The following is a 21,545-nucleotide window of genomic DNA, read 5'->3' on the forward strand; positions in this document are numbered from 1 at the left end:
CAAGAATAGTGTAGAAATACAGCAATATAAAACCATAAATAATTAAATAATAATAAGTTAATCATGCCGAGTGGAAATTAGTCCAGGACCAGCCTATTGGCTCAGGGCATCTGACACTCCGAGGGAGGAGTTGTAAAGTTTGATGGCCACAGGCAGGAATGACTTCCTATGACGCTCAGTGTTGCATCTCGGTGGAATGAGTCTCTGGCTGAATGTACTCCTGTGCCTAACCAGTACATTATGGAGTGGATGGGTAATAAATAATTGTTATGTGTACTACAGTGTTTCACACCCTGATTTGGAAAAGTATCTCACACCTGTATATATTATATGGTTATTTATGAAATATACATGTATACATCTGGTTATCAGTGAGTATATTGCAGCTATACAGGACCCTGGTCAGACCCCACTTGGAGTATTGTGCTCAGTTCTGGTCACCTCACTACAGGAAGGATGTGGAAGCCATAGAAAGGGTGCAGAGGAGATTTACAAGGATGTTGCCTGGATTGGGGAGCATGCCTTATGAGAACAGGTTGAGTGAACTTGGCCTATTCTGAGCTCTAACATTTATGTGCACACTTAGACTGGTTTAACTGTACTGGGTCCTTTTTCCTTTTTCTCCCTATTAACCGTTTGTTAAAGTTGAAATATCTGTCAATATCTTCCACTTTAATTTTATGCCGGTGTACGGTCTGTTATTTCCTGGTGAATGATAACTTTGCATGGGGCAGCATTTACACAGCTTTCACCACAATTTCCATTCCCTCGTCAGAGCATTCCAACTTCCTTGTTTGGTGGAACCTGAATCTTACCGGCCCTAGACGTATGTTGCTTCTTGAAGGAGACCTTCTCACTGTTACCCATGCAGTGCTGAATCATGTGGCAGTTAGCCAGAATTAGCTAACAAGCCTGATTTATTGTGAGCCTCGGTGGGGGGGGGGGTTACACATGTAATGAAGAATGACAATAAACAATCTCAAATCCTGAATTAAATAGAGAGCTATGTAGGTCAATTGGGCCTAGTCAGAACTCAACAAGCACAAGAGAAATTGACTGAAGAATCTGCTATATCCCAAGTACTTTTTTCCTCATTTTGATTATTCTGAGCTTCTTCCACCCTCAAGCATATCTTCAATGGGTAAAGTGTAAACTTCTAAAGAACACCCTCATCAAATTATTTCAGTATCACACAAGATCGTTGACTTTGGTTACAGGGCTTCTTTCATGCGTAATCTGCAAATATTATTGCAGTTCCTGATGGCCTTATGAAGGTTTGTTTCCCATGTGGTGAGTTAATTATCATTATATCTTCTTATTATTTTGTACCAGCATTCGCTATGCAAGATAAAGAGGAGAGCTGTAATCATGCGATCAGTGAATATGCAGTACCATGAAAATCCTGATGCTACCTCGTAACAATAACTCACTGAATTTAATATATTTTATTTGTCACTTGATTAATTTAAGCCTAAATACAAGTTCACCCAGATATTGCTTTTTCATCTTTGCTAGAATATTTGTAGCATTTGTCAATACATTTTATTTGAATATTGTCTGCTAATTTCCAATGCTAAAAATGAAAAGATCTGCAGAGAATCACAAGACTTCTGAATCTAATTGGATCTCAAAATAATCAGAAAATTAAAGCTGTAATTTAGTATATTAGTAAACAATCATTGAACGCAGAGCAGTACTAAAAGGGTGACTTGTCGACAAAGCACAGTCTTGTCCAATTATCTTCTTTATTCCTGTAATATAAAATCAATGTAAATAAAATCAGAGAAAACTAGGAACTGATTAAATATATTAGGTCAGAGGTTGCAATTGATTACAAGCTTGCAGCTTAGAGAGTTTTTCAAATGTGGGCTGACTTTCAAGAATGTACAACATAAACTAATGTATAACATGAATGCTTTATGCTGGGATGTCACCTTGCAATGTTTTTCTGCTAGATTTTCTTCTGCACCATTCAACTGAAGTTTTTATTTTGAATGGTTAGTTGTAAGAGGGACAAGTTTATAAAACACCAACACTCAGCTTTAGGGTACAGAAAAGAGGTAAAGTGGAGAACTAAATGGGGAAAATCAAATTGAATTAGGCACAGAAAGAGAATTAAAGTAGGAAAAGATTGGGAAAAGAGGGAAAAGGGCTTAAACACATAGCACCACTGATTACATGTAAGAATTAGACTGAACAATTTAAATTCTTTCAATTCTGTACCAAATTGCAGAACAATCATCATATCGTCGTTCCTAATGATCAAGTTTAACTTTATGCAGCATGTTTAACTGCCTGTTAATGTACACTGTAGCAATTTCTTAAAAAAATAACAGTACTGGGACTCAGGTGGTCAAGGACAAGTTGGATCTTTGGGCCGACAAAAGATGGAACAACATGCCTCGATCTGCAATCTCCGGTATTTTTCTAATTTTCCTGAACATGCATGCTGTTTTCTAACAATAAATAATATTTGTTCTTGAATTTTGTTGATTGTGAATTCTGTGTTTAGCTAGATGTTTCAAATGTACTTAAAGAAAGAAAATATACAAACCTCCGATGTGCTGAGCATGCAGTGTTCTCCTGAAAAAAAAAATGCAAAATACTCATGACCAGGTCTGATCTTGGTGAACAATAATGTATTGTTTCTGCCGTTTTAAGGTATTATTTCATTCTTTATCTTGAATCGCTTCTGCCTTGTCATGGCAAAGTCCTGACCCCAGAGCAAAAAATGCAATTGACCAATCTTACAAAATCTTACACCTCATTCATCATGCATGGTGTTCAAAAGTCTGAGCTGCTTTGATAAAAATCAAATGAGGAATAGTTTTCCTGGGTAGGAGAGTTGGTAACGAGAATGGAAAGATCTCAGAATACTGGCAAAATGAATCATAAGCATATTGAGGAATTTTTGTTTTATTTTTAAGTGGCACATGGCTATGGTCAGGAACACTCTGCCTAGAAAGCAAAGTCGATAGTAACTTTCAAATGTGAATAGTTTGAATATTTGAAAAGGAAATATTTCTGGGAGTCTTGAGCAAAAAAAAAACAAACAACTGGAGAGCTCTTTGGAAGACATTGAGGTTGTTACGCGCTGCAAGATTCCAAATTTATGTTAAGAAAATACCATTCAAGACCACTATCTGTATTTCATGTGTAACGAACATAATCAATTCCAAATATTCACCATTCTGCGGCAAAGGAGGGGAAAGTCCAGGTCAAATGTACACAGAAAATGGTGGAAATACTCAATATCTGTGGTAAGATAACTAAAGTTGACATATCAGAGGTCTTTGATTAAAACATTTATTCTGTTCCTCTCTCTACCTCTACAGCCTTGAGTGTTGGGAGTTATCCTTTATACTGAAGTTCTAGTTCACCTCTAATCTTGCATTAAGATTAAAGATGAGCTTTATTTGTCAGAGGTACTTGAAAACATTCAATGAAATGCATGTTTGCTTCGATGACCAGCACAGTCCGATTATGTGCTGGGAGCAAGTGTTGCTGGCTTTCAGTGCAGGCATAGCATGCCCACAGCTCACTAACCCTGACCTGTCATTCTTTGGAATGTGGGGCAAAACTGGAGCCCCCGGAGGAGATTCAGGGGGTCACAGAGAGAATGTACAAGCTCCTTACATACAGTGGCAGGAGCTGAACCCCAATCTTCCGATCATTGGCGCTATAAAGCATTATGCTAACCGCTGTTAACGTGCCACAAATTTCAAATGTGTATCTGCGTATTGTCAAAGTAGCTGTTTTTGAACCTTTATCTATCTTTTTGTAATATGAAGACTTTTATCACTTCTCCACTCTGATTTCTCAAAATGTTGCTCCATACTGTTCTGAAAACCTCATTGTAACAAAATATTTTTAAAAATTATGCTAAGCTTTGCCAAAATTCTAGAAGAGGGTGGAGCTTAGTTACGATGGTGCTAAGTGGCGACTTCTTTGCTGCATCTTTGTAAACAGCTCTATTTCCATCTTTAATATCTCTATTTTTCCCTTTGAAGACCCTGACCTGGAGTTACACACTGACTTCAGTTCTTTGCGGGAATGGGAACCGCTCTCAGGGTTTCACGACTGGCCATTATTCGACATGCCAAGGACTCGGCCCAAGAGCTCAGCTCGCCTTCGGAGCTCCAGGATCTCGTGGCTCTGGAGACGGGCGGATCGAAGGTCAGTGTTTCGACAGGAAATCGGTATGTTGTGGGAGTTGGAAGATCTCTGGCTGAGTGCTGAGACCCCAGATCTTTGGGCACAGGGCTCGGAAAAAGCAACGCAACCGACTTTAACATTGTAAACCAGTGAGTTGTTTGTTATGTCTCCCCTCTCGCTGTGAAATGGAGACATCTCTTTCTCCCTTATTAGGGAGAGAGAGAGCCTGTGGTATGTCACACAGATGCCTTGTGCAGGAAGGCACAGAGTCGACTGTACTTCCTTAGAAGGTTGGCGTCATTCAATGTCTGTAGTGAGATGCTGAAGATGTTCTATAGGTCAGTTGTGGAGAGCGCCCTCTTCTTTGTGGTGGCGTGTTGGGGAGGCAGCATTAAGAAGAGGGACGCCTCACGTCTTAATAAGCTGGTAAGGAAGGCGGGCTCTGTCGTGGGCAAAGTACTGGAGAGTATATCATCGGTAGCTGAGCGAAGGGCACTGAGTAGGCTACGGTCAATTATGGATAACTCTGAACATCCTCTACATAGCACCATCCAGAGACAGAGAAGCAGTTTCAGCGACAGGTTGCTATCGATGCAATGCTCCTCAGACAGGATGAAGAGGTCAATACTCCCCAATGCCATTAGGCTTTACAATTCAACCGCCAGGAGTAAGATATGTTAAAGTGCCGGGGTTGATTGTATTTAATGTATTTAAGTAAACTACTAAAGAACTTTTTAAAAGCTATTATTAATGCTTTTTGAGAGAGTGATTTAGATGCATATCATATTTTTACTGAGTTAAGTATTGTATGTAATTAGTTTTGCTACAACAAGTGTATGGGACATTGGAAAAAATGTTGAATTTCCCCATGGGGATGAATAAAGTATCTATCTATCTATCTAAATACTGGGTGAATGAGTAGTCTTTGGGGTCCTGCAAGCCTGAGTCTTTGCTGTTGCTTTGCTCATGCTTGAGTGCTCAGTGGTGGGTGCCGATGCTTTTTTTTGCTGGTGGGGGGGGGGGGGGGAGATTGTTGCTTTGCTGCTGCTTATGTGGGGGGGAGAGGGGAGCTGGGGGGGAATCTTTGGGGTTCTAACATTTAACTGTCATTAATTTTTTGGGGGCACTCCTCTGTTTTCATGGATGGTTGCAAGGAAAAATCATTTCAGGCTGTATATTGTATGCATTTCTCTGACATTTAAATGTACCTTTGAAACACTATTCCCATTTCCCCAGCAAGATGATGATACTATTGGAGATATATGCCGGAAATCATTTATAAAACCCCAAAGACATGTAATTTTACCGTCCTCCTGAGGGAGTACGTAGATTGAGAGCCCTGGAATTTGTAAACAATCTACCACCATCTTGAAATTTTCCACAAGAGTATCACTGGCTGTTGGATACTTTCCTGCAAAGACAAATTGTTGTTAATTGATAGAAGAAACAAAAAGTATATATAACACACCTACTAAATACTACTTTACTAGCATCATCCAGCAATTTTGCAGGATAAGGTAACATTTGTGTCATTTCTTTTAATCAGTATTTTAAACCTTTGTGTTGAAATGATTTTTGTTTGCAGAGAATAGTGGTGTACTATATAGAAGATTAGTACCAGAAGTGTCAAGTTCCTCATTTATCTGCCAACTTGCCCCTGCCTTCAGCTATCCTCTACTATGACAAGTTAAGGAAAAAGTATTGTGCATTTCTCAATAAACTTCTCCAGAATGCAATTTCATATTTTCAGTAGAGAATAAGTTGATCTGAGAATTAAGCTCTTATGTCTTGTAAGCTATTAAGTTATTTTTCTGTTAATACATAGTTAGTGCACTGAGAATGGGTCCAAGGTCAGTGGTCTATTCCTTGTGTGGGATGTGGGAACTTTGGGAGACTTCCAGTCTCCCTGATAAATACATCTGCATGAGGGGCATTGAGTTGCAGCTCACTAGAGACCACGTTAAGTAATTGGAGCTGCAAATCTATGAACTTCGGCTCATATGGGAGAATGGGAAGGTGTTGCATAGAAACTACAGGGAGGTAGTCAGCCCTGAACTGTGGGAGACAGGCACCTAGGTAACTGTCAGGAGAGGGCAGGGGAATAGGAGGCTAGTGCAGAGTATCCCTGTGGCCACTCCCCTCAATAATAAGTATACCACTTTAGATACTGTTGGGGGGGGGGGGGTTTGGAGGGCAACCTACCAGGGAGAAACTGAGGCAAACAAGTCTCTGGCACTGAGTCTGGCTCTGTGGCTCAGGAGGAAAGGGGGGAGATGAGGCACGAGCTGTAGTGATAGGGGATTTGCTGGCTGGGGAACAGAAAGGAGGTTACCTGGATGAGAACAAGATAAATGATTTTAAGACTACAACTTAAAATCATGGGTTAAGGGTAAAAGGTGAAATGTTTAAGGGGAACATGAGAGGGAACTTCTTCACTCAGAGAGTGGAACAAGCTGACAGCGCAAGTGGTGAATGTGGGGTCGATTTCAATGTTTAAGAGAAATTTGGATAGGTACATAGATGAGAGGGGTTATAGGTCGATGGGCCTAGGCCGATTAATGGATTGGCACAGACTAGACGAGTTGCAGGGCCTGTTTCTGTGCTGTAGGCCTCTGTGCTGAACAGGAATAGACATAAATTAAGGAAGAAGATGGCACTGAGATTCAGGGCATCTGGCTTAAAGTTTGACTGCAGGTAGATTTTAGGGTAGGATGGACAATGAGAACTTAAGGCCAACAAGACTGTAGTGGTGGGGCTGAAGGGAACGGGAGATGCAGAGATCTTGGTGCGGTTGGGGAAGAAGAGAATTGTTCCAAAAGCACGCATCAAAGGAATGAAGAAGAATGCGAGTTTTCAAAATCAAGGCACTGGAAAAATGTAAATCAACACATGCAAGGGTAAAAGTCAACAGGCCAAGGTACACGTTTAAATGTGCTTAGAGTTTTAAATGGGCTGATGTTTGTTGTTCTCAATATAAGGTAATCCTCTAAAGAACTTTTACTCAACCAACTCCAACAGCACTGATCAAGTTTGAGAATGAGAGCAACAAATAGTATTGAGATTGTTATCAGCTCCATGGAAGTAGATTTTCCCTTTTAGAACATGGATGAAGATATATTCAGGCTGTTCTAAACACTTTACACATGGCATCTTCAGATTGTAATCATTTTACTTTCTCACTCAACAAATAATTGTTTCTCACCTAGTAAGAAGAAGGTGTTGGTACCACAATCTCCATGCTTGTAGTGATTGAGTATAATATAGTCCTGACTCCCATTTAAGGTTACGTAATCCCACTTCTCTAAAAAAAAGTTAAGAAAAGCATGATATTCATAGTTATTATGGATTCAGAATATCACAAAACTCATCACTTTTGAAGTTGTCTATGCTTTAGTCACTGATAATGGAATTTGAACCTTCCAATTGGGTAATGGCTGAGAACAGAATTAGATTGAAAATTCCCTGCCTTATAACTTAGAAATCATAGACTCAGAAATTAGAAAGATTGGGAGAGCAGCTAAAAGGAGAATTGAAAAGGATGGTTTCTGGAAGAGGGCTGACTGGCAGTTTTCACTGTCCCAAGCAAGGAGCTGAAGATTCTGTAACAAGGAATATTAAGAGCCAAAGTATAACTAGGGATAAAATTGGTCCTCTTGAAGATCAGTGTAGTCATGGAGCTGAAAGAGATGGGGGAGGTCCTAAAAGGATTCTTACATCTGTATCGCCTTAAGAGATGGACAATCTAAGGCCAAATCGCATGAGGTCATGAACCATACTTGATTACAGAGGAGATGTTTACTACCTTGAGTAAATCAGGCTGGATAAATCCCCAAGCCTGACAAGGTGTCCCCTTGGACCTGCAGAAGGTTGGTGCAGAAATTGCAGGGGCAATTCAAAGAGGTAATTAAAATGTCTTTAGCAACAATTAATGTGCTGGAGAATTGAAGGATAGATTACTTCATTCCATTGTTTAAGAAAGGCTCTAAAAATAAGCCGGGGAACTATAGGCTGTTGAGCCTGATATCAGTAGAGGGTAAGTTATTGGAAAATATTCTGAGACACCAGATATATAAATATTTGGATAGATAGGGCCTGATTAGAGATAGTCCACATGGCTTTGTGCATGATAGGTCGTGTCTAATCAGTCTTCCTGTTCCTATGGTGGGAGAGTCTAGGACCAGAGGACACAGCCTCAGAATAGAGGGGTGTCTTTTAGAACAGATGAGGAGTAATTTCTTTAGCTAGAGAGTGGTCAATCTGGGGAATTCATTGCCACAGATGGCTGTGGAGGCCGTCTTTACATATATTTAAGGCAGAGGTTGATAGATTTTTGATTGGTCAGCCATGAACGGATATGGGGAAAAGACAGGAGATTGGGGCTGAGAGGAAAATTGGATCAGCCATGATGAAATTGCAGAGCAGATTCAAAGGGGTAAATGGCCTAATTCTGCTCCTATATCTGATAGAGTTATGTGGAAGTCACCAGGAAAGTTGATGAAGGAAAGCCAGCGGATGTTGTTTACATTGACTTTAGCAAAGACTTTGACAAGGTCCCACATGGGAGGTTGGTCAGGAAGGTCCAATCACTTGGCATTCAGGATGAAGTTCAACATTGGTTTTGCTGGAGAGCCAGATAGTGCCAGTAGACGATTGCCTCTCTGACTGGAGGCTTGTGACGATTAGTATGCTGCAGGGATCAGTGCTAGGTCTGTTGTTGTATGTATTCTATATCAATAATCTGGATAACAGTGTGGTAAACTAGATCAGTAAAGAGTACAAAGAAAATTTACAAGGATGTTTCCAGGACTTGAGCACCTGAGTTATAGGGAAAGGTTGAATAGGTTAGGACTTTATTCCCTGAAGTGTATGAAAATGAGGGGAGATTGATAGACCTATACAAAATTATGATTAATATAGGTAGGGTAAATGCAAGCAGGCTTTTTCCATTGAGGCTGGACTAAAACTAGAAGTCCATAAGACAATAGTAGCAGAATTAGGCCATTCAGCCTGTCGAGTCTGCTCCAGCATTCCATCATGGCTGATCCCAGATCCCACTCAACCCCATACGCCATGTCATAGGTGAAGGGTGAAAGATGAAATATCCAAGGGGAACATTAGGGAGTACTTCATTCAGAGGGTGGCGAGAGTGGAAGGCACCACCAGCAGAAGTGGTGGACGTAGGCTCGATTTCAACACTTACGAAAGATTTGGATAAATACATGGACCTGAGAGGTGTGGGGAGCTTTGGTTCAAATGCAGGAAAATGGAACTAGGCAGGATGATAGCTCAGCATTGAGTAGAGGGGCTGAAGGGTCTGCTTCTGTGCTGTATGACTCCAAGACTCAAGAACAAACTGAAGAGGCAGCTGCCCTGGAAGGAAACTTGGATATTAAATAAAGTTGGTGGTGGGGAAATGGGAAATGTTTACATTCACATAGTACCCCTTAATCACTTCAGTGTGTCTCCATGTGCTTTACAGCCAATTAATCCACCATTGATCTTCACTAGATTATCTTCTTTTAATATGTTTATTAAGTAATAGCTAAACACCATGGAACTTCTTTGATTTAATGCTGTGGGATTTCTTATTTACACCTTAGCCTGTGATGCCACCACAAGTAAGGTTTTCATTGCACCTGTGCATACCTGTACTGATGCATGACAAAAAAAATCAACTTTGACAACAACTCTTGGAGTGCACTATTCCCTCATGAGAAGCCTAGGGCATACATTTAATTCTCTAGAGTGAAACCCAGGCCTACAGTCCTCTAATTGTTAGGCAAGTGTGCTGATCCAGGAGGGGAAGATTTGAGTAACGTCATGGAGGCAAACATGCTGGCACTGATTCAGAATTAACATGTACACTCAGTGGCCAGTTTATTTGGTACCTCCTGTACCTAATAAAGTGGCCATTGAGTGTATATCTGTGGTTTTCTGCTGCTGTAGCCCATCCACTTCAAGGTTTGAAATGTTGTGCATTCAGAGATGTTCTTCTGCACACCCCTGTTGTAACGTGTGGCTATTGGAGTTACTATCAACTTCCTGTCAGCTTGAACCAGTCTGGCCATTCTCCTCTGACCTCTCTCATTACCATGGAGTTTTCACCCATAGAACTGCCACTCACTAGATGCTTTTTTTGTTTTACACACCATTCTCTGTAAACTCTAGAGACTGTTGTGTGAGATTAACCCAGGAGATCAGGAATTTCCAAGATGCTCAAACCACCCTGTCTGGCACCAACAATCATTCCACAGTCAAAGTCACTTAGATCGCATTTCTTCCCCATTCTAATGTTTGGTCCGAGCAACAACTGAACCTCTTGACCATACCTGCATGCTTTTATGCATTGCAGCCACATGATTGGCTGATTATATATTAGCATTAATGAGCAGGTGTACCTAATAAAGTGGTCACTGAGAGTAGTATTGGTGGACAAGATCATCGCAAGATACGAGGATATTTGAATAGTGTTTCAAAGGTCCACCTGAGCAATAGATGAGACGTCAATTTAAGATCCCATTCTTAAAATGTAAGAGAAGTGTTTACAAACCCAGTGTCATAGAGTGCTACAGTAGAGGAACAGGCCCTCCAGCCAGATATTCCATGCTGAACTGTTATTCTGCCACCACCATCTGTAATAGATTTAGTGAAGGGAATACAAAGACTGTGTGGAACGGTTTAAAGCTGTATCAACAAGATATGTAGAGTTGTCTGTTTATTGAAATGAGGGAATGGTAGTGAAAGTAATTTATGGTATACCATCCAGAGGAACTTCACTGAGGGATAATTATAAAAATTTAAATAAATAAATAATCGATATAAAGTGATGTTTTGTGACTTGATGAAAAGCCTGGGCTGCTGTTAGGTGCATTTTAAAAGATGAAAAGGGTCAAAGGTATTCGGGAGGGACTTGTTGATTGAACCCTTGCCAAAGGTGGAGGGATAAAACAGCACCGTCACAAGAAGCCAGAATTGAAAGAGAGAAGATAGCTAAAACAGTTGTAGGCTTGAATCAGGTACAGAGATGGAGAGGAGCAATGATACAATGGGACTTATAAACAAGATTAAAATCAAGGCATGGCCAGGCAGGGAGTTGGTGTAGATCAGCAAGCAGGTGTGACATGAAGTTTCAGGATACTGGCAGCAAAGCTTTAACCAAACCTATGCAGAGATGGTGCTCTCCGTTTAGCTATGTACATTCTCAGTGCAGCTGAGAGCAAAGTAACATCTCCGATTTGTGCCATCACATAATGAATTCTGTCATTGGAAGACTGTTCAGTCCTGTTTACCCCAAAGAGCTTAAAATACTTTTAAATAGTAAAGAGTCACACCTTCCATAGTATCCATAGAAGAATTGTAATAGATCTTCTGTATTTTTGTGCAAGTTCCTCTCCTGTTGAGTTGATCAATACAGAAAATGTAAAGTTAACAAAATTGGATACTGAAGGTCTTCATTAGTTTCAGTGGATCAAGAAATTCAAGGACGTAAGTGCTTAAGGTATGTTACATTGTCATATTAACCATCTTATCCAGAAAGTGCCGGGTTAAATTGAACTTTTCTTTTTATTGTATTTCTACATAATTGGACAAGATTTCATAAAACTATATTTTAGCTCAAAATGCAAAACTACAAACAATAATGAAGAAATGAAATTGACTTACTAATTTCATCCCTACCTGGTCAACAGTTTTTCTCCATTTCTAACTGTTAGGATGCATTCTGGAGTAATGGTTTTTAGCAAATACTAATTTTTAAACAGCAGCCAGTCTTCAGATCTGAATGTGGATTGTAGATTGAATTTAAAATGCAGCCTTGAACAATGGCCTACCATTTGACCACTGAAGCCTGCATATGCATGAATGCGGCCCAGAGTCAGGAGGAATTAACATTAATTTTGGGTGTCTGGAGTGTGGGTGTGAAGAAGGTGGTGTTTGAAAACTATATGTAATTCAAAGGAAGCATTATAGGTACATTGTAACTATAGAATTGTCCTGCTGTTACCTTTGATCTTTGGTATGTAAAAATGTCACGTAATATGGGGTTGAGTAGGCCTCTTCTCCCAAAGGCGTCTCAATAGGATGCCTGCTGCCCATTTTCCTGAACAATAAACTTCTCTATCTACTAGCTTCAGTGTCTCTCCAGTGATTTAGTTTACGTCACAACACTAATTTTAAGAATTGCCTCCTGAAAACAGTTTCCTTTGAGTTACATCAGTTTTTAGTTATAGATTAAATTAAATCCAGGATGGAAATGATTGCAAAGGTCCCTCCCAAATAAGCCCAAATCATACTTTGCTTCAAGTGACAAAGAATGAATGTGTATTTGTTATTTGTGTATACCTCACTGTGTCTTGCTGGGGAGATAATCAATTTATGTGATGTTTATTGTAATTATTCTTCACTCACTGTATCAAATGGAGAAATCATGTTTATCAGGAGGTTTTATTACAGTTAGGAATACAAGTTCAGTGGAGCAAATCCCTATTTCTATGATTATTACACTTCTGAAATAGGGAAGATGTTAGACTAATATCCCCATTGCTGAGTTGCCTACAAAGGGTGTAGTGTTTCTTCTTGTACTGATCTCTTTGATGTGAATAGAGACTTCAAGGACTTTGTGCTGATGCTTATCCAAATCAGTCTGGGTGTGTCACTTGAAAGAAAAACTAGAAATTATGTCATTCCACAACAGCAAAACCACATGAAGGGAAATTTCTGTTAAGTCTGCATTTATTTTCAATGGTTTTTCAAGTATATGTTCATTTTAGACAATAGACAGTAGGTGCAGGAGTAGGCCATTTGGCCCTTCTAGCCAGCACCGCCATTCAATGTGATCATGGCTGATCATACACAATCAGTACCCCGTTCCTGCCCTCTCCCCATATCCCTTGACCCCGCTATCTATAAGAGCTCTATCTAACTCTCTCTTGAATGCATCCAGAGACTTGGCCTCCACTGCCTTCTGGGGCAGAGCATTCCACATATCCACCACTCTCTGGGTGAAAAAGTTTTTCCGCATCTCTGTTCTAAATGGCCTACCCCTTATTCTTAAACTGTGGCCTCTAGTTCTGGACTCACCCATCAGCGGGAACATGCTTCCTGCCTCCAGTGTGTCCAATCCCTTAATAATCTTACATGTTTCAATCAGATCCCCTCTCATCCTTCTAAATTCCAGTGTATACAAGCCCAGTCGCTGCAATATTTCAACATATGACAGTCCCACCATTCCGGGAATTAACCTTGTGAACCTATGCTGCACTCCCTCAATAGCAAGAATGTCCTTCCTCAAATTTGGAGACCAAAACTGCACACAATACTCCAGGTGGGGTCTCACCAGGGCCCTGTGCAGCTGCAGAAGGACCTCTTTACTCCTATACTCAATTCCTCTTGTTATAAAAGCCAGCATGCCATTAGCTTTCTTCACTGCCTGCTGTACCTGCATGCTTGCTTTCATTGACAGATGTACAAGAACACCTAGCTCTCGTTGTACTTCCCCTTTTCCTAACTTGACTCCATTTAGATAGTAATCTGCCTTCCTGTTCTTGCCACCAAAGTGGATAACCTCACATTTATCCACATTAAACTGCATCTGCTATACATTTGCCCACTCACCCAACCTGTCCAAGTCACCCTGCATTCTCATAACATCCTCCTGACATTTTCACAGAAAAGATTGCTAAGATACTAATACTTCAGATTTCTCAGAGTTACAATGCCAATTGGAAGCCTCACCCCGTCACTTCTAATTTTGGAAATCGTGATTCCAAATATACCAGTAAATATTAAACGACTCTTCCTGGTGATTTATTCTGGAAATGTTGCAATAGATTTATCAACTTACCAATCAATATACAGAAAAAGTGTGTTCCCCCTCAGAGAAAAAATTATGCTGTTCAATCCATCAGTTTTTTCTGCTGAAGCCATAGCAATGACATGCCAAACAACGCCGGGCTTGTGGAGAAAACAAGAATGAGTAATGAAATAAACAGGAGGTGTATTTTTAAAGACCAAGATTATGATGGTAAATTTTATTAACATATTCCACTTATTGGCCTCATATAATACACTTTGGCAAAGATTTGACCTAAATGCTGGAGCTTAGCAAGAATCCCGGAGAGAAAAAAAATCTTCTATATAGTTAGCAATAAACATCGCACTCTTTTGTCAATGTATCTTTAATAATGTTCTCATCAAATATGCTAAATAGAGTTTAGCCTGCATGAAGATTAGATTTTTGGAATTAAATCTCAATTAAAGTAGGGTTTCTTGTGCCCCTTTAGCTACAGTTCCTGCACCTTTCAACTCAAAACATTTTTGCTCTTGAGTTTGCTGGAAGAGTAAAATTAATAACAAGAAAGGAGACAATGAGAAATACAAATAGTGATCAAAAACACCAAAACAATAAAACTTACTTATCAAACCTAACCAATTAGTTATTGAGGCAAATTTGGGCAGATCCAACAAATTCTTTTAAAAAAACATGTGTTGACGGTGTGGTATCGTTATCACAAATTAATAACGGAGTGATGTTTACTAACTAGTAAATTCTTAAGATTAACTCTGCACAGCATGCAATTATTTTACATTTTGTAATTTGTTATTTTTCCCTTCACTGGTCACAGGGATGGGGAGAGTTTGATCAGCGGAGTGTAATTCAGAAAGTAGAGTCCAATTTAGAGTGTCAAAATTGAGAGTTCAGAGTGAATCGCAACAACTTCCTACCCTGAAACTGATCACTCCAGTCCTTGAACTCCAGACCACAGTAATTTTCTTTTATTCTTTGTATTTTTTCACAGCCTGAAGATTTGGGCAGGGCCACTCGATGGTGCCTCATTTGCCCCTGGGTCACTGCATCTGGATAGGTCAGCATCAACAGGTGGAAGTACAGTAGGTGCAAGCACTGAGAGCAGGAATTTAAGCATTTCTGCTCCCTGGGCTCTATTACTCGCATTTGCTCAGCTCAGAGAAAAATAAAGTTTGAACACTTGAATTAATTACTTCCCTACCACTTACTGTCTCTTCGTGGTTATCATGTCTGTCATTCATTCCCTGCCTTGTAAAAGTTCTTCATCTTTCACTCTTCAGTTGTAACAAAGATTTGCTCCCTTGCAAGATCAAAAATCTTTCACAGATACTGACTGACCCATTCCCGTTCTGACACATTGGTCCATGCCTCCTCTTTTGCAACAATGAGACCACTCTCATATTCTGTCCAGGTAGGGGAATTGAATTGACTTTATCACTTACATCCTTCATAAACAAGAGGAGTAAAAATCTTTGTTACTTCTCTGTCTGAATGTGCAATTTATAGTAATTTATAATAAATAGTATGTACAACAGGACAGTCAATATAACAGAAATACAGTTGTATCAGCATGAATTAATCAGTCTGATGGCCTGGTGGAAGAAGCCGTCCTGGAGTCTGTTGGTCCTGGTTTTTGTGCTGTGGTACCATTTCCCAGATGGTAGCAGCTGGAACAGTTTGTGACTAGGGTGACTTGGGCCCTTTCTTACACACTTGTCTTTGTAAATCGTAAATGTCCTGAATAGTGGGAAGTTCACATCTTCAGATGCACTGGGCTGTCCGCACCACTTTCTGCAGAGTCCTGCAATCGAGGGAAGTACAATTCTCATACCTGGCAGTGACGCAGCCAGTCAGGTTACTCTCAATTGTACCTCTGTAGAAAGTTCTTAGGAAGTGGGGGCCCATACCAAACTTCTTCAACCGTCTGAGATGAAAGAAACACTGTTGTGGCTTTTTCACCACACAGACCACGTGAGATCCTCGGTGATGTGTATACCAAAGAACTTAAAGCTGTTCACCCTCTCAACCCTAGATTCATTGATGTCAATAGGGGTTAGCCTGTCTTCATTCCTCCTGTAGCCTCTAACCTGATGATATTAACATCATATTCTCATCATTTCTGGCTTCTGGTAATTTCTTCCCAAACACTTCCCTCTTCTTCATTTCCCCACTCTGGTCTCCTACGAATACATACACAATGCTGGAAGAACTCAGCAGGTCAGGCAGCATCCATGAGAAAAGAGTAGCCAAGGTTTCGGGCCGAGACCCTTCATTAGGAATGGGGGGGGGGAAGAGAGGGCTGAAGTAATAGAGATAGGGGAGGGGGGAGGGCCTAGAGGCGCTAGGTGGAAAACCAATCAGAGGAAAGATAAAGGGGGGAGGGAATAAGCATGAAAGAACTGTAGAGATAAAGAAGCAGAAAGTTGAAAGGGGAGAGAGGCAGAGAGCGACCTGGGATAGGGGAAGGGGGAGGGGGAGGGAATTACCGGAAATTGGAGAATTGAATGTTCATACCACCAGGCTGGAGGCTACCCAGACGGTAGATGAGGTGTTGATCCTCCAACCCGAGTTTGGCCTCATCATGGCAGTAGAGGAGGCCATATATGGACATATCTAAATGGGAATGAGAGGCAGAGTTGAAGTGGGTGGCAACCGGGAGATCCTGTCTATTGTGACGGACGGAGCGTAAATGCTCGACCAAGCGGTCCCCCAATCTGCGTCGGGTTTCGCCGATGTAGAGGAGGCCGCACCGGGAGCACCGGATGTGATAGACGACTCCAGCAGACTCGCAGGTGAAGTGTTGCCTCACCTGGAAGGACTGTCTGGGGCCCGGAATGGTGGTAAGGGGGGAGGTGTGGAGACAGGTGTAGCAATTGCACTTGCAGGGATAAGTGCCAGGTGGGTGTTCTGTGGGGAGGGTCTCCTACCTCTTCTCCTCACCTGCCTGACAGCTCTCCCTGGTGCCCCTTCCTCCTTCCCTTTCTCTTGTTATGCAATCCCCTCTCCTATCAAATTCCATTTTCTGCTGCCCTTTTGTCTTTCCCACTAATCACCTCTCAGCCTCTCACTTCATCCCCCTCTGTCACCCACCTGGCTTCACTTATCACCCCACTTTCTTCTCCACTCTTCCCCCTTCCTTTCCAGTTCTGATGAAGGTTCTCAGCCCAAAATGCCAACTGATCATTCATTTTGACAGATGCTGCCTGACCTGCTGAGTTCATCCAGCATTTTGAGTGTTTGTGTCTGTGTTTCCTGTTTTGGTTGACATACCTTGTACAGTACTTTGATTTCCCACTCAAAACTCCCGCTTACAGTATTTCCAAAATATGGGACGAGGTGCCATCTAGTGGTACACACAGGTATAACTACTATCAATAAAAATACCTCGCATTTAGTAGCATCTTTAACATTGTAAGATTGAAAACCGACGAAATCCAATAGTGTTTAAAATACTCACTTTGATTAGATCTGCACATCCAAATCTTTTGCCCTCTAAAGTTAATTCACAATATTTCTACCATGTAGTTTTAAAACCACAGTACTTTTGGTACAGCATCCCTGCTCGTCATTCTTGACTTGCCCACAACTTCCCACATCGTGGACTAGAAGATTTTCTTCAAACATTTATCTGTGCAGGGAATGTTGCACTCATCTGTTCTATTACACTATACCTTTTTTTCCCCATTTGCAGCCTGTGATCTCCTCCATTGCTCTCTTCTCACTCTGTTGTCCCTTAAGGACTACCTTTGACGCATCTAAACATCAAAATGCACATCCTTGGCGTCAACATTCAGAGGCGCATTAGATTTACCTTGGTGTGCACCTGCTCTACTTCTCGACTGTCTCTGCATTTCACTCTTTCACTCTGGTTATGGCGATCTGCCCGAAATCAACGTTCACCATCAACATCAGAAAGCCAAAAATCTCAGCACGGAGAACATTTCGCAGCCCCCAACTCTACCCCCCCTGCCTGTCTCTGGTTAAAGGCACAGGGTGTAGCAGTGCTACAGCTCGTCAACTCACCTCAAGCATGGATAATGCATTGCTCTGCATTGTTGTGCAGTTCGTGAGGGGTGCAGCTGCGGCTGAGATCACCGAGACAGTCAGAGCAGAAAGGATGTAAAGGGGTAACATCTTGAGCCTCATGTCGCACTTAGATTCTTCAGCACACCAGACTGGGAAGCGTTACCTGCACTACTAGAACGTGCAGAACCAGCGCCTTTTTAAAGGCACCTATTACCAACTCAACGTGACCCAAGAGGTGGGATTTGGAAGGTGGATCATTTAACCCTTAAGAGACTACCAAACACTGCCATAATTTCCAAGATATCTAGATGTAGGCTGCAGTGTAGATTAAGATGTTCTGAATGTCAACAACCAAGTACTGACACTGTTGTACTAAAAGATTATTGATATAATCCTGGAGACCCTTAGTAAATACCGCCCTGCCTCAAAGACCACAATAAATACTGGCACGATCCTGAGGAGCCCAGGCTGATAGTGGCATAATACGGATATGTCCAGCAAATATTGCCACAAAACTGGACCCCAAGGGAACTTTTCTATCATAGACTGGGGAGCCTTTATATGGTAAAACTTCTGCACAATTTACAATATGTATCCCTTTAAGTCACTAAAACCCAACAGGAAAATTGGTTTAAAAACAACAAACAAACACACGGATCAAACGGAATCTGTGAAAAGAAAAACGCTTAATATTTCAGGTAACAGCCCCTGTGCCAGGAAAGCTAATTCAACTGTGACTAACAAGAGAAGTTAAGGATGGTATCAGGTGAAATGAAATACTTGTAAAGTTGCCAAAGAAGAGCCCAAGAGAATTTTGGAATTCAGGAAGGGAGGACAAAATACTAAGTGAGGGAAGATAAAGTATACGTTTAAGAAAGGATCAGGAGGAAAAACTCTACAAGCATTTATAGATCTGTAAGAAGGTAGATGTCAGCAAAAGTTAATGAGGGTTCGGTACAAGACAGGAGAAAACCACTTTGAAAACAGGTCTAGAGCAAATGAAAAGTTGAAAGAAATTCCATTAATTAAAAAAAAATATGTTGGAAACTTAATGGGATTGAAAGCCAACAAATTTCTAAGAGCTGATGGCTTGTATCCCAAGGGTTTGAAAGATGTTTTTTTTGGAAGTAGCTGATGTCATTTTTCAAAATTCCATATATTCTTGAATAGTTCCCCTAATAAATTTAACCCTGCTATTTAAGTAAGGGTGAGAGTAGTGAGGCCAGTTAACCTTACATAAGTAGAAAGAAATTTGCTTAAACCTATTATGAAGGATGTGGTACAAGGAACTTAAAATAATACCAGGACTGGATTGGGTTTACAATAATTTATTGAAAGGAAATTATGCTCAATTAATCTATTACAGTTTATTTGAGGTTGTAACATAGAATAGTTGAAGTTAAACTAGTCGATGTGTCATAGTTGGACTTTCAGAAGGCTTTTGATAAGATGTCAAATTAGAGCATCTGGAATTGGGATAATCTATGGGCAAGAAATGACAACTGGTTAACAGACATGCAGTTAAATAAGAATATACAAGTCAATTTCTTTAGGAGCTGTAACTAATTAAGTGTTGAAAGATCAGTGCTGGGGCTTCAGGCGCCCAAAATCTGTATCAATTATTTGGATAAAGAGACTAGTGTAACATCTAGATGCAGTGTAATTAGCATGGTAAACGATATCATGATGGAAATTCCCAATGGCCAAACATTTTAATTCCAAATACCAGCAACATGTCAGTTCATGGCCTCCTCTTCTGCCAAGATGAGGACACACTCAGGGTGGAGGAGCAATATCCTGTCTGGGTATCCTGATGGCATGAACATCAAGTTCTTCTTCCAGTAAAATAAAAATTCCCTCTCACTCCCCTCTTCTTCTCTTCCCCACTCTGACCTCTTACCTCTTCTCACCTGCCTATCACCTCCCCGTGGGCTCCCTCTTCCTCCTCTTTCTCCTATGGTCCACTCTCCAGCTCTTTATCTTTCCTATCCTCCTGGCTTCACCTACCACCTTCTAGCTATCCTCCTTCCTCTTGCCCCTTCTTTTAATTCTGGCATCTTCTCCCATCCAGTCCTGAAGAAGGGTCTCAGCCCAAAACATTGACTGTTTATTCATTTCCACAGGAAATCACCTTGGATTTCCAGTATCTGCAGACTTTCTTGTGTTTATGGTAGACAACATGCTAGTCTTACTCAAAGAGGAATTGAGTGTGAAAGTGAAGGTCTCTTACTTAAATTAGGCAGAGCCCTGCTGGGAGGTTGCATCTGGAATTTCTGAATTTGTACACAGGTCTGACCAAGGCAAGGATAAAATTGTGATAGAGCGTGTACCAGGCTGATACCCTAGGAATATTGTCACATACAAGATTGAGCAGAAATGTTCTAGTCTGTCTAGAGTTGAGCAGAATGAGTGGAGGTTTAATTGAAATGTACATAATTCAGGGTAGATGGAGGCTGGATGCTTCTCTCAGCTGGGGCTGTTTGGAACCAAGTCTTGAGTAAAGGTTGTTCAATATGACAGATGAGAAGAAATTCCTTCACACAGAGGACAGCAAATCTTTAGAATTTGCTGCCTAAGAACACTGGGGTGGCCGTGGAGTAAATTTGTCAAAGAGATCATTACATTTTTCATTAGAGATTACAGAAAAGATAAGTACAGGGAAGTTTCATTAAGAGTAGCCGTGAACATATTGAATGACAATACAAGTGCAAAGAGCTGAATGGTCCAGTGCTTCGATCTACTACATTTTTTCAAATCTTAAATCTTACAACCATCCCACAAAGTGAGGGAGTAAAAATCTTTGCGATGTACAGACATAAGAAGTTATTAAGTCTAATGGCTTGTAGAAAGAAGCTATTCACAGCAAATGTTGGAAACAAACTTATATACCTTACATCTTCAGCTGTATCATTGGGATCAAATATTCCAAATTCTGAATGGTTACTTTGAGCAATCACATGTAATTACGTAAGTGCATGCATATGTCAGTAAAATATTAAACTGAGGCACAATAGGGTGCGATATATCTATTCTGAATCCTAGAATCTAATATCGTTCCTCACCACTGGTAATATGTGCAGGAGGTGCTGCCTCAAGAAAGCACCAACTTCATGACGTTATCATCAGGCAGGAGGCATATAAGCCTGAAATCCCACATCACAGGTTCAAGAACAGGATACCTCCCTTCAAACATTTGGTTCTTCAACCAACTGGTACACTAATCACTACTAAATAGCAACTCTATGACCACAATGGACTTCTTTTTCTCATTCTAATTGTTTTCTTTGCAGTAAGGATTGTGCGTAATTTGTGATTTTTTTTTGAGGTTATGTGCTGCTTCAAGTAGGGTTTTTATTGTTATTTATTATTTTTCCCAAAGTCTTATTGTTGTACCTTTTTGCGCCCCGTGGTGCATTGGGTGGCATTTTTGCCATTTCTGTAGGATTTGACAGCTTTTTATTTTACGAGGCCGAGTTACTCCCTTGGCACTCAACCCAGCGCAGATGGAAAGCGTGCAAGGAGCTGGCTGGATTCGAACTTGGGACCGTTTGCCTCAAAG

The sequence above is a fragment of the Hemitrygon akajei genome, chromosome 7 (genome assembly GCF_048418815.1).
Source record: "Hemitrygon akajei chromosome 7, sHemAka1.3, whole genome shotgun sequence".
In the NCBI taxonomy this organism is placed as follows: domain Eukaryota; kingdom Metazoa; phylum Chordata; class Chondrichthyes; order Myliobatiformes; family Dasyatidae; genus Hemitrygon; species Hemitrygon akajei.